This window comes from Linepithema humile, chromosome 6 (genome assembly GCF_040581485.1).
Source record: "Linepithema humile isolate Giens D197 chromosome 6, Lhum_UNIL_v1.0, whole genome shotgun sequence".
Taxonomy (NCBI): Eukaryota; Metazoa; Arthropoda; class Insecta; order Hymenoptera; family Formicidae; genus Linepithema; species Linepithema humile.
Window position 1 is genome coordinate 93,561 of NC_090133.1, and position 13,000 is coordinate 106,560.

The window sequence follows — 13,000 nt, forward strand, 5'->3', positions numbered from 1 at the left end:
CATTCGGTGGGAGGCCGGACGGCCCGCATCTCGACACACGACGCAATTGACCTGCGCCGTGCATCCCCGGGCCTCATGCCCCTTTTCTCCGCAGCGGTAACAAATACCGCTGCGGTCGACATTTGTGCTAGGGCACATGGCCCTAACATGGCCCCTCTCCATGCATCTGTAACATTGGAGGGGGCGCACCTCCAAGAGTTCAGCCCGGGCCCGGAAAAATCCGTCGACCACTACTTGTCCCTCCTGGGCGACCTTATTGGCCGCCCCGAGGGGGCACTTAACCCAGACCGTGTTGAGGCCCCTAGGGATGGGAGAGGGCTTTATTTCCCCCACCTTGACTTCAGTGGGGGAGCACCCTCCCCCCTCCGCCACGGCCTGAGCAACACCCTCCGCCGTGGTCGACGGTGGCAGATCCCGAATGCGGACCTCGCCCATTTTTTGAGGGCGATTGATCCTCACTTCGGGTCTGTCAACGAACATACTGCGCATCTTTTGCGCCAGCATGTCCGCCTTTTTCTGTCCGTCCGGGCCCGGGATCTGTATGATCATCGCCCCGGTTTGGCCAGGTACGGCTTTCGTCGGTGGGATCCCCATCTCCTTCAGTGAGATCTCCCTGGTGACCTTTTGTAACACCTCAGTATACTCCCCCACTGGGCATGTGAGGGAGATAGCTGCGGTGTTGGGCACCTTCCTCTTCTTTTTCTTTTTTTTCCCTCCCTTATCTCCCTGAGGGCCCGATTTGGGCGGGGAGGGGGGGGATTTTGGGACAGTATTGGGCACCGTCTTTGTTGTCCCTTTTGCGTCCTTAGTTGTAGAGGAGAGAGGGGTCTCCTTCCTCTTCTTCCTTCTCACCACCTCTGTAAACAGAGGTTGAGAGTTTTCCTGCTGTTGTTGCTGCTGCCCCGGGGTCATGGCAGTGCTCGTTACAGCAGGTCTTCCTCCAGGGGGAATTGGCTGCCTCGGTTTTGTAACCGGGGTTTTCTTTTCCCCTGTAGGGGGGGGGGAAGGGCCGACAGTGGGCTGTCGCACAGCGGCGGACCGCGCCGGCACCTTCCCCCTCCCCTTCTTTCCCTCCCCTCCCCTGGAGTCCGCCGCAGGGGGAGCCACCCTCTTAGTTGAGGGTGGACCCCCACCGGCAGGGGGTCCAGGGGGAGGAGGGTTAGGCAAGGAGGGAGGGGGGAACCTGTCCCCCAAGAGCTCCCTCAACATTTGGGGAAGCTCCCTCATCACCCGGGAGAGAGACTCCTCCACCTGTTTCTTCACCTCCCTAGCGATAATTCCCGCAAGACCGTCGCCCGGGAGGACGGTGTTGCTAGTAATCACCGGGAGGACAGGGTCCTCCAGCCTCTTCACTTTATTCTGGACAGGGGGTCTGAATGCTGGATTATTTATCAACTCCTCCCTGGTGATTATTATGGGGGATGGTTCTGGAATGATTTCCATCACCTCCCCCAACCCCGTTGCCACTTCCGCTTCTTCCATTTTTGCGGCCGCAGCTCTAATCCTTGTTTTCGGGGGGGAAGGAGGAGGGGAGGTTCTCTCCCTCTCCTCCTTCTCCCTACGGAGGTCATCATTCTCTTTTTTTAGGAGGCGATTTGCCTCCAGGATATCCTCCAATTCTGTGTTTGCGGAGGGGGGGGCTCTGCCCGCAACGGGGCTATAATAGCCCGTTTCCGCTCTTTCTGCCAATATTGCAACCCCCGCCTCGAAAGAGGAGGCCGCCGTCTTGAGGAGCCCGGATAGGTCCCCCTTCAACCCCTTTGAGATGTCAGACACCTTAATGATGCCTTCTATTTTCTTTTTGAAGTCATCCAAGATGTCATGAGTCGATGCGTCCTTGTATTCTGCGGTTTTGCTTTTAACCTTCCCGACGTGTTTGAGATATTTCGACGTCGTTTGGTCGATCGTATGATGTGGGTTCATCACCTGTTCCGCCACTTTTTGGTGCATTTTCTCGACATTATTCATGTCAGTTTCCCTAATTTTTCTTTTAGTGAATTGCCCCACATGTGAGGGATCTAAAGCAGGACGCCCCCTAGGATCATCCTTCCTAGCGCGCCTCCTCAAGTCCTCCTCATCCTCCTCATCAGTGGATATGGTACCCTGTGCCCTTATCCTCTTTTCCGTCCTTTCCCTTTTTTTCCTCCTTTTTTCATCGGAGGAGGGGGACCCCGGGAGATTAGTGGACTCCGGTGATTTTCTAGGCCTTTTTTTGGTCCCAGTCTCCTGTCTGCTGACTCTGGAGGCAGACGAGGCTGTTGTCTCATTGCCATCCATTTCATAATCAAGGCTGGAGTCTACAAGGGCACGAACCCCCTGTAGGAGGCTTTCCTCCGACCCTGTCCTTGATTTACCCTGCAGTCTCCTCGGAGACCCGGCTCTGGAAGGGTTCCTTGATGGAGCCGGGGTACCCGCAGGGGTGCCTTTTCTAGACCTGGGCCCAGGTCTTTGATGTGGTTGAAGAGGGAGGGGCAGGTTCCCACTCATTTCTTCGACCATCATCACGTCGTCGGAATCCGCGCCCCCTCTCATTCTCAGGACCTGAGATAGAGCACTGGACTCTGGAGACGTCCTCGACATCTCCTCTCCCCCAACATTGGAGATCTGTGCCTCGACCGAGAGAAGAATACTCTCGAGTTCGGGACACCGATTCCAATACCCACCATCGCTCACGTTTTTAATATAAGGCATCATTTTCATTTCTATCCCACGACCCACTGCGGCTCCGTTGACCGGGCATGCCCTCTACGTCCCGAGTTCCCCCGGGAGGTCAACATATGGCTCAGGCACCGGGAAAAATCATCCGGTGCACTGGCCTCCAGCCCCTTACTGGCCCCTGATTTTACTCAGGGGTTTTCGGGGGTCCCGCACCTCCGACAATGCGGGTACCGCAGTGGGTGCAGCCACGCGGGGGGCCCCACGGACGGTTGGGGCGGGGAGTGTTGCGACCCACTCCACGCCTTACCCGCCGTGGCGACCAGCGAACCCACTCCTCGACCGAACACTCCGGAACCGGTAAAAAACCGGGGACGCACTCCGGAAGTGAACGGTCCTCACTGCTCGACCCTGCCTCGGAATAATTCCGAGCGGCCCGAGCAGCTACACCCCCGCCATCCGACCCTGCCTCGGAAATGTCCGAGCGGCTCGGAATGGCCCAGCCCGACGAGCCCGGGAGTTCCGGGACATCGACGGCCCGTCACTCTCCTTCACGACCGCGTACTCATGGACCACGTCCACAAGCCGTTTGGCCGGAGAGGGAGAGTCGTTCTTGTGGGACGCCGCTTCCCCCCCATGCCAGACCGCACCCTTTCCCCTCCCAGAATTGGAAGAGGAAGAGTCGGCCCCAGACACAAGGAGGACCGGCACCCACATCCACCCCTTTAGACGGGGCCACCGAAGTGACCCCACCAAAGACCCGTCCCGCCGGAGCAGCAGCCCCGGCCAAGACAGGCCTCCACCACGGGGGGAGCACCCCCCTGGCCAGCCGCCCCACTGGGCTAACGAGCCTGGCCGCCCGTGCATGGAGGGGAGATAGAAATCTCCCCCTAACGGTGCCATGCCACCGGGGGTTTGAAGTCAGAGTCCCCGTCTCCTACCAGCGATTGGGACAAGTCCCTAAGGAGTCGCTGGGCTCCTCTTGTTCCCTCCAGCGAGGGAACTGTGCGCTCTTGGCACCACAAGACGACTCCAGCGAGCCGCCCCATGGTGAGCCCCTTCACCACGACAAGGTGGCGCACGACGAAGGGGAACCTAACCTAACCTAACCTAACCTAACCTAACCTAACCTAACCTAACCTAACCTAACCTAACCTAACCTAACCTAACCTAACCTAACCTAACCTAACCTTTTTTTTTTTTTTTTTTTTTTTTTTTTGTTCTGGGAGGGGCAAGCCCCTCCCCGGGGGTGGGGAATCTTCTAAAAGACACCCTCTGGCGTGCAATGGGAAAATCCCTGCCAGAGGGTAGTGTTGGATTCGTCCGGAGGAGTGGTCTGCGACACCACTGCTCCCCCGGACGCCTACCAACTAAACCCCACCCCCGTTGATGTGCCATCAGCAGTCATATGGGGGGAGGCTGGGAACCGCAAACGCATACATCCAGCCATCCCCCCTGACGAGCCGGTTTCCCGGCACACAAAATCATGGGGAGAACATAAGTTCTCCCCCCCCCTTTCTGCGCTGCTCCACTCCGGGCCGGGGCCCGGCGGCCCACTCTGCGGGCGGCCCGCGTCCCTATGCCGCGCCATAACCGCCCGCAGGGGACCAGAATCTTTGGGTCGGTCGCAACGGCCGACCCGTTGGTCTCACTCCCAGGCCCGTACGATGCCCGACCTAGATCGGGCCGGGCCTGGGGGGACCTAATAGTTAGTGGCTCACACTTCCTCCGGGCTTTGTGGTGGGAGCGCCTAGGCACATATTCCCACCGTCCGGAGGAGGGAGCCCACACCGAGAATCGAGCGGTGATGTGGGGCAGGGGCACGCCCCTACCCCTCTCTCGCTCAGCTCCTGTGTTGGGGGGCTCATTGCCCCCCCTAAAAAAAAAACCTTTGGTGGCTCACTCTTCCTCCGGCGGGAGGCGTAAAGCGCCTTAACCCGCCCTCCGGAGGAGGGAGCCCACTCCTCACATGGAGCGGTGGTGAGGGGCAGGGGCTAGCCCCCACCCCCCACCCCTTCGCTCTTTTCCTAAATCGGGGGGCATAATGCCCCCTTTAAACTCACCAGTAGGGGTGAGAAGAGGGCAGGCCCTCATCCCCCCCAACCTCCTCAAGGCGGGCGGGGTTTTGTCCCCGTCCTGTCCTCCATTACGTGGCAAGGGGGGGGCCGACCGCCCGTCCGCCACCCCGCCCCCCCAGGCCGGGCCCCCCATTCTAGCTCCAGCCCCGCCTCACCCCGGGGCCGCACGTGGGGCTCCACCGGGTTTACCGGGACCGCCGCACAGGCCGCGCGTTGGGCTCCAGGACCCAAACGACGATCCCCCGGCGAGCACATCCCACTTCCCGGGGGGCGGGAGCCCCTGCTGCGAGGAGCCGAGGATGGGGGGCCGGGGCAGCAGCACCGCGGCAGTCCCCCCCGCCACTCTCCACGAGAGGGGGGGTCATTGATTGCACCCCCCTCTTTACTCCTCTAAAGCGAACGCAGGAGGGGTGAGGTACCGGGAAAAGGGCATATCCCCTAATCCCCCCACCCCTCTGCATCCTTCCTCCCCTCACCGCCCTTATTTTCCCCCACTATTGGGGGGGGTGGTGCTGCCGTCGCCGGGGACTGTCCTGGAGTCGCCGGGCATTGTTCCCGCGACTCCACCTCCGCGAGAGGAGGGTTGGTGGGCGGGAGAAGGGGGGGACCCCCCCTCCTTCTTAACTCTCGCCCCCCCCCTCTCGATCCTCCCTCCCCCTCCACTTTCCCCCGATCCTGGGGAAGGGGAGCCACTTGCCGCTTTTGGAGGCGGCCGCAGGGGCACCGGTTCATATCCCGGCGGCATTAACTCCGCCGTGATTCCCCAGTGCGGAAATGCCTGGGCCGTCTCCGCGGCCCATCTCTTTAGCACTCCGGTCCCCTCCCTATTGTTGGGACCGGAGTACCACACATCCACTACGGGGTCCACCCATCCCGGGTTTAGACGCCCCTGGTTGATGTGGTCGGCGTCGAGGCCAGCCTCGCCCCACATCAACCGCAACCTCTTCCGGAACTCCCGAAAGGATGGAGGGGGGCACTCCGCCCCCCCCCCCGATCCGGAACTCCCCCTCCTTTTTCCCCTCCACCGGAAGATGACAACTCTGGGGACGGTGCAGTCCCCACAGTCACACCGCTCCCCATGCGCATCCCCCGGCGGTGGGCCACCTTCATCCTGGGGGGAGGCGACCCCTACATCCTTCGCCTCCACCCCCATTTTCCCTCCTCTGTTAGAGGGTGGGCATTTACCCTCCCTCCCGGCCTCTCCCTTCGGCCCCTCACTCCTCCCCACAGTCCCCTCCTTCCGGAGGGGTTGGGCGGGGCTGTTACCCCCCTCCTCTCTTCCCTCCTTGGGGAGGGGAGGGGTGGGAGGAGCGGCCCCATCTATTCTCCTCACCACCGGGACCAGCTCCATCCCCCCTTTCCTCAAGTCCTTTGCCCGAATTGGGAGGGGCCCCGAGCTCCCCCCATCAGGCTGACCCTTTCCCTCCTTCCCCAGGGTGGGGATGGGACCCCGGCCTCTCTTGGCCCCCCCACCCCCAACCCCGGCTTCCGTCCTCCGTGCAGGGGTGGGGAAGAGCGGAGGGCCCCCAGTGGCCCCTTTCTCCCCATCCCCTGTCTCTTCCCTTACCACCACCCCGCCACCCTCCCCCTCCTGAGAGGGTTGAGGGGGCTGGGGGGGGCCAGTACGTCCGTCCCCCCTTCCCTTCTTGGGGAGGGGAGGGGTGGGAGGAGTAATCCCGTGAACTTGCTTCACAGGGACCTCCCCCCCCGGTCCTTCTGCCTGCATTTGGGGGGGCCCAGAGCTCTCCCCCACAGGCAGGTCCCTTCCCTCCTTTCCCGGGGCGGAGATGGGGCCCAGGTCTTTCCTGGCCCTCCCACCTCCAGCCCCGGCTACATCCATCCCTCTCACAGGGGTGGGGCAGAGTGGGAGGCCCTCCGTAACCCCCTTCCCCCCAACCCCCGCCACTTCCTTTACGGGTGAGGGAATCGGCCTCTCCCCGGCCTCCTTCGCCGGAGCGCCCCAGGGGACCGTCCCCCACCCGTCATCCACCTCCATTGCCTGGGGTGGATCGGGAGAAAGGGCAACACTGGGGATAGGACCATAGCCCCCCCTCCCCCCGCCCCCCAGGGCTTTATCCTCCTTATCTCCCCCCATTGGGGGCACCGCGGGGGGTACGACGGTTTTCCCCCCTCGGTTTCCTCCAATCAGGGGCACAGATGAGGGGGCTGGTCTCCCCCTCGCCCCTCTTCCTCCCCTTTTCCTTCGTCCCACTCTAGGTGGGACGACCGGGCAGCTGCGGCCACCTATTCGGTGAGCCGCACTCCTGCCCTCCTCCGCACAGGCCGGACAGCTCGCCTTACGTTGCGAGCATGCCCGGGCCATGTGCTCAGCGCCCCCGCAGTGGAGGCAGCAACCGCTGCGCTCCACCGCTGAGGGGCACCTCCACCTTTCGTGCCCCCTCCGCAGGCACTTAAAGCATCGAGGGGGGAGGGTGGGATCACCTTTCCCCCCTTTTTCCTCCTGACGGGCGGGCCGTAGTCCCCCATTCCTCCGTGTCTGCGTCCAGGCCTCGGATTTGCCTGGCGCAGACACCCTCTCTGTTTTGGAGGCCGGAGGCATGACACCTCCCCCTCCGGAGAATCCCCCCTCTTCCCTATGCACATTGGTGCGTCCTCGACGGATCTCCTCGATTACGACGAGGAGATCCCTTAGAAGCCTGTGGGCTTTCTCCCACAGGTAACCCTCCGCGGTAGCCATCAGATCCAGGGCGCCCGCGTGGCACGCCCTGGATAGCTCGTCGCACGATGACGACAGGGGGGGCACCGAGCCGGTATACCCCCCTCGCCGGCCCCTGGGGGTCCGAATCCCCTGAGGCGGTAAACGTGTTCCTCCTGTCGTCATAGTTTTTCCATAGTTGTGTTTTGTTAACAGAGTTGTCATCTCCGGGTTTTTTATCGTGGTTTTCCTTCCACTAGGACGGTTGTCGACCAGAACTATCGAGCCCGTCCTGCCCGGGTCTTTTTATAGAGGTTGTTCCACCCTCGTAGCCCGTGTATGCAACAGTGCATACACCGGCCCCCGGCCCCAGACTTGGGGTTACGGTATACTGCGACTTATGTACTGTGGGGTTGCGCAACCCACCCACAGGGATCGTTCGGACCACACATTTTTAACGTCTCTGTGGCCATTCAGCCTTCGGCACGATACCTTCCACCTTGGCTTGAGACACCATCCTCGTCGTCCCGGACTCACACACACGAATCGGCGCGCACGCCTCACGGACCCCCGAAAAGCGACTGGCCCGCTCGGCGCACGCAAACGACCAGCCGGAGGGAGAACCCCCCCCGCCCACCCGCCCGCGTGAAGCCCGACATGCGCCGGCTCACGCGCGGCGGCACGCCCCGAAAGCGCGTCCCCGGAAGGAGCTCCGGTCCCGCAGTGGAATGCGGATTCCCCCGAGGAACGCGTCCCGACACGGCCGCCGACACCCTCACCACCACATGCCAGCCCACAAGTGGGCCAAAGGCCCCCACCCGGGCGGGCGTGAATGAAAATGAGTGCGTGTAAGTGTGAGGAATGAATGTGAAAGTGTGTGATGGTGAATGAGTGTATGTATGTGTATGCACTGCGGGAGATGGCAACCCATGCATCACCTCGATGCACGGGTGCCCCCCGCCGATGCATGCGTGACCCCCGACTTCCAAGCATCTTCGCTGCAGCGAAGTCGCCCAGAAAGTACGGGGGCCAAGTGTGTGCGTGTGATGTATGTGTGTATGAATGAATGCGAGGCACGGGGAGGGACGACCCCCGGCCGAGTATGCAAAGTCCGGGAACGACTGGGGGGGAGAGCTTGCGCACCTCCCCCCCATCCTCCAATGGTTTGATATCGGAGTTTTCCTTCTCCTAGGCCGACTGCCCACACAGGGCTAACGAGCTCGGCCTGCCCGGGTCTTTTTATAGAGGTTTTACCACCCTCGCGGCCCGTCCTAGCTAAGCTAGCACCGGCCCCCGGCCCCATTAACTGGGGTTACGGTGTGAGTCGCCACGCCCCCCCACGTGCCATGGGGGGCTCGACCGTTATGCCGAAACATCGGCGTGCTAACGAGGCTGGTCAGGCCCCGGATTTTTTCTCGAGGTTTACTCCTCTATCCCGGTGGAGTGAATAACACTCCTAACGGATCCGGGCCTCCGGGCGATTGAAGTCAGGGCCGCCAACCCCTACCGGCGAATCGGGCAAAAACCCTTGGGAGGTCGCCGGACCCCCTTTCCCCCTATTGGGGAAGCGTGTGCTCCCACCATCCCCGCAGAGGGAAACGCGCGCTCTTAGCACCCGCGCCACCAGCGACCAAGTGGCACGGGTGAGCCCCCTCACCACGTCAAGGTGGCGCACGACGAGGGGGAACCTAACCTAACCTAACCTAACCTAACCTAACCTAACCTTTTTTTTTTTTTTTTTTTTTTTCTGGGAGGGGCAAGCCCCTCCCCGGGGGTGGGGAATCTTCTAAAAGACACCCTCTGGCGTGCAATGGGAAATCCCTGCCAGAGGGTAGTGTTGGATTCGTCCGGAGGAGTGGTCTGCGACACCACTGCTCCCCCGGACGCCTACCAACTAAACCCCACCCCCGTTGATGTGCCGTCAGCAGTCATATGGGGGGAGGCTGGGAACCGCAAACGCATACATCCAGCCATCCCCCCTGACGGGCCGGTTTCCCGGCACAAGAAAATCATGGGGAGAACATAAGTTCTCCCCCCCCTCTGCGCTGCTCCACTCCGGGCCGGGGCCCGGCGGTCCACACTGCGGGCGGCCCGCGTCCTTATGCCGCGCCATAACCGCCCGCAGGGGACCAGAATCTTCGGGTCGGTCGAGATGGCCGACCCGTTGGTCTCACACCCAGGCCCGTGTAATGCCCGACCTGGGTCAGGCCGGGCCTGGGGGGACCTAGACCATATACAGCTCACCTCCTCCGGACTTATGTGCGGGAGGCGTCAAACGCGTAGCTCCCGCAGTCCGGGGAGGGAGCCCACTCCACAATTGGGGCGATGATGTGTGGCAGGGGCACGCCCCCACCCCCCCCACGCCCGACTTCTGTACTGGGGGGCTCAATGCCCCCCCTGAAACCTTTTCTGGCTCGCACCTCCTCCGAATCTGAGGCGGGGGGCGCGAGGCGCCCTATCCCGCCCCCCGAAGGAGGGAGCCCACTCCTCAGATGGAGCGATGGTAAGGGGCAGGGGCAAGCCCCCACCCCCCCCCTCGCTCTTCTCCTCGATTGGGGGGCATAATGCCCCCCGACTCATCTGCCCATCGGGGGGGAGCCGGCGGAATCCCGTCTGACACTCCCCCCCCGGGGCAATCCTCACTTCCCCTCCCCTTTAAGGAGGGGATAGGGGGGCTAAGGAGGGAGGATGAAGTTACTCTCTCCTCCCGCCCCCCCTCTTCTTCTTCTTCTTTTTCCCCTGTCTGGCCTCTCCGGGGGGAGGACGTGACTCATGGATTTCATCCATGTCCTCCCCCAGGCCATCCATCAGGAACCTCGACGCCTCCCCCAAGGGTGGGGGAGGTTTAGCCGGTTTTGGGGGCTGCGGTTCCATCATCCGGGGCCTCCTCGGGACGAACTGCGTCTCCGCAATGAGCCTCCAGTGCGGATACTGAAGTGCAGCCTCCTCGGCCACTCTTTTCAGCACTCCGACCCCCTCCACCTGGTTGGGACCGGAGTGCCCCACCTCCATCCTCCTCTCTGTCCCGCATTGGGACATGAAGGAGCCCCCGAAGCGGACGCTGCGCAGCGATCCACCATGGGCTTCCCAACCCCACCGCATCCGCCTCACCACATCTTCACGGGCCGGGGGGAATGGAACATCCTCCCGCCCCCAATCCGCAGCTGTGATGATGCTCCTCCACCTGAGGAGGACCCCGGACGGGAGGCCTTCCCTTTCGCGGTCCTCCCCTTGCCGAGGAACATCACTTACCGGGGGGGCAGTTCTCCCAAACTCCTTTGCTCCCTCCAGATCGCCGCCCTCCTTCTGGATGGGAGGTGGGTCCTCCACTCTCCTTCCAGTCATCCCTCCATCCATCCCTCCCTTTTTGGGGAGATGGGGGGAGGGAGGAGTGGCCCCATGCACTTTCTTGGCAGGAACCAATCCCCCCTCTCCGCTCTTCCGCTCCTCCGCCTTTGGTTGGGGGAGCCCCCCTTCACCCAGAGCGGGAGGAGAGCCCTCGCTCACCCTCCCACTCATTCCTTCCTTCGCCACTACCCCGTCACCTCCCTCTCTCTGAGAGGGTTGAGTGGGCTGGGGGGGGCTAGTACACCCATCCTTTCCTCCCTTCTTGGGAAGGGGAGGGGTGGGAGGAGCGGCCCCATCTATTCTCCTCACCCCCGGGACCAGCTCCATCCCCCCCCTCCTCAAGTCCTCTGCCCGAATTGGGGGGGGCCTAGAGCTCCCCCCATCAGGCTGACCCTTTCCCTCCTTCCCCGGGGTGGGGATGGGACCCAGACTTCTCCTGGACCCCCCACCCCCAACCCCGGCTTCCATCTTCCGTGCAGGGGTGGAGCAGAGCGAAGGGCCCCCAGTGGCCCCCTTCTCCCCATCCCCTGTCTCCTCCCTTACCACCACCCCGCCACCCTCCCCCTCCCGAGAGGGTTGAGGGGGCTGGGGGGGGCCAATACGTCCGTCCCCCCTTCCCTTCTTGGGGAGGGGAGGGGTGGGAGGAGTAATCCCGTGAACTTGCTTCACAGGGACCTCCCCCCCCGATCCTTCTGCCTGCATTTGGGGGGGCCCAGAGCTCTCCCCCACAGGCAGATGTCCCTCTTTCCCCGGGGCGGAGATGGGGCCCGGGTCTTTCTTGGCCCTCCCACCCCCAGCCCCGGCTACCTCCATCCTTCTCACAGGGGTGGGGCAGAGTGGGAGGCTCTCAGTAACCCCCCCCCCCCCATCCCCCGCCACCTCCTTTACGGGTGGAGGGATCAGCATCTCCCCGGCCTCCTTCGCCGGAGCGTCCCAGGGGACCGTCCCCCACCCATCCTCCACCTCCATTGCCTGTGGTGGGTCAGGAGAGAGGGCAATAACGGGGATAAGTACATCCCCACCCTTTCCCCCGCCCCCCAGGACTTCCTCCTCCTTCCCTACATCCCCACTTGGGGGCGCCGCGGGGGGTACGGTCTTTCCCCCCCCCCGGTTTCCTCCAATCAGGGTCCCAGATGAGGGGGCTGGTCCTCCCCTCGCCCCTTTTCCTCCCCTTTTCCTTCGTCCCACCTTAGGTGGGACGACCGGGCAGCTGCGGCCACCTATACGGTGGGCCGCACTCCTGCCCTCCTCCGCACAGGCCGGGCAGCTCGCCTTACGTTGCGAGCATGCCCGGGCCATGTGCTCGGTGCCCCCGCAGTGGAGGCAGCAGCCGCTACGCTCCACCGCTGAGGGGCACCTCCACCTTTCGTGCCCCCTCCGCAGGCACTTAAAGCATCGAGGGGGGAGGGTGGGATCACCTTTCCCCCCTTTTTCCTCCTGACGGGCGGGCCGTAGTCCCCCATTCCTCCGTGTCTGCGTCCAGGCCTCGGATTTGCCTGGCGCAGCCACCCTCTCTGTTTTGGAGGCCGGAGGCATGACACCTCCCCCTCCGGAGAATCCCCCCTCTACCCTATGCACATTGGTGCGTCCTCGACGGATCTCCTCGATTACGACGAGGAGATCCCTTAGAAGCCTGTGGGCTTTCTCCCACAGGTAACCCTCCGCGGTAGCCATCAGATCCAGGGCGCCCGCGTGGCACGCCCTGGATAGCTCGTCGCACGATGACGACAGGGGGGGCACCGAGCCGGTATACCCCCCTCGCCGGCCCCTGGGGGTCCGAATCCCCTGAGGCGGTAAACGTGTTCCTCCTGTCGTCATAGTTTTCCCATAATTGTGTTTTGTTAACAGAGTTGTCATCTCCGGGTTTTTTATCGTGGTTTTCCTTCCACTAGGACGGTTGTCGACCAGAACTATCGAGCCCGTCCTGCCCGGGTCTTTTTATAGAGGTTGTTCCACCCTCGTAGCCCGCGTATGCAACAGTGCATACACCGGCCCCCGGCCCCAGACTTGGGGTTACGGTATGCTGCGACTTATGTACTGTGGGGTTGCGCAACTCACCCACAGGGATCGTTCGGACCACACATTTTTAACGTCTCTGTGGTCATTCAGCCTTCGGCACGATACCTTCCACCTTGGCTTGAGACACCATCCTTGTCGTCCCGGACTCAGCACACAAATCGGCGCGCACGCCTCACGGACCCCCAAAAAGCGACTGGCCCGCTCGGCGCACGCAACCGACCAGCCGGAGGGAGAACCCCCCCCG

At 62.7% G+C, this 13,000-nt stretch overlaps 1 protein-coding gene across 8 annotated transcripts in view; it reads right to left on the bottom strand.

Moving 5' to 3' along the window:
• The window catches only part of LOC137000480 (uncharacterized), a 62,124-nt gene that overhangs the window by 22,909 nt on the left and 26,215 nt on the right, over positions 1 to 13,000 (bottom strand). For 3 of the 8 annotated variants that reach the window (XR_010890703.1, XM_067357071.1, XM_067357074.1), the window contains exon 2: positions 3,751 to 3,835. The gene's annotated coding sequence lies outside the window, so the exon portion shown is untranslated. Of the gene's footprint in view, positions 1 to 2,548; positions 4,950 to 9,102; positions 11,299 to 13,000 lie in introns of those variants that run through there. The other 5 variants (XR_010890704.1, XR_010890705.1, XM_067357076.1 and 2 more) reach the window with 5 other exon arrangements.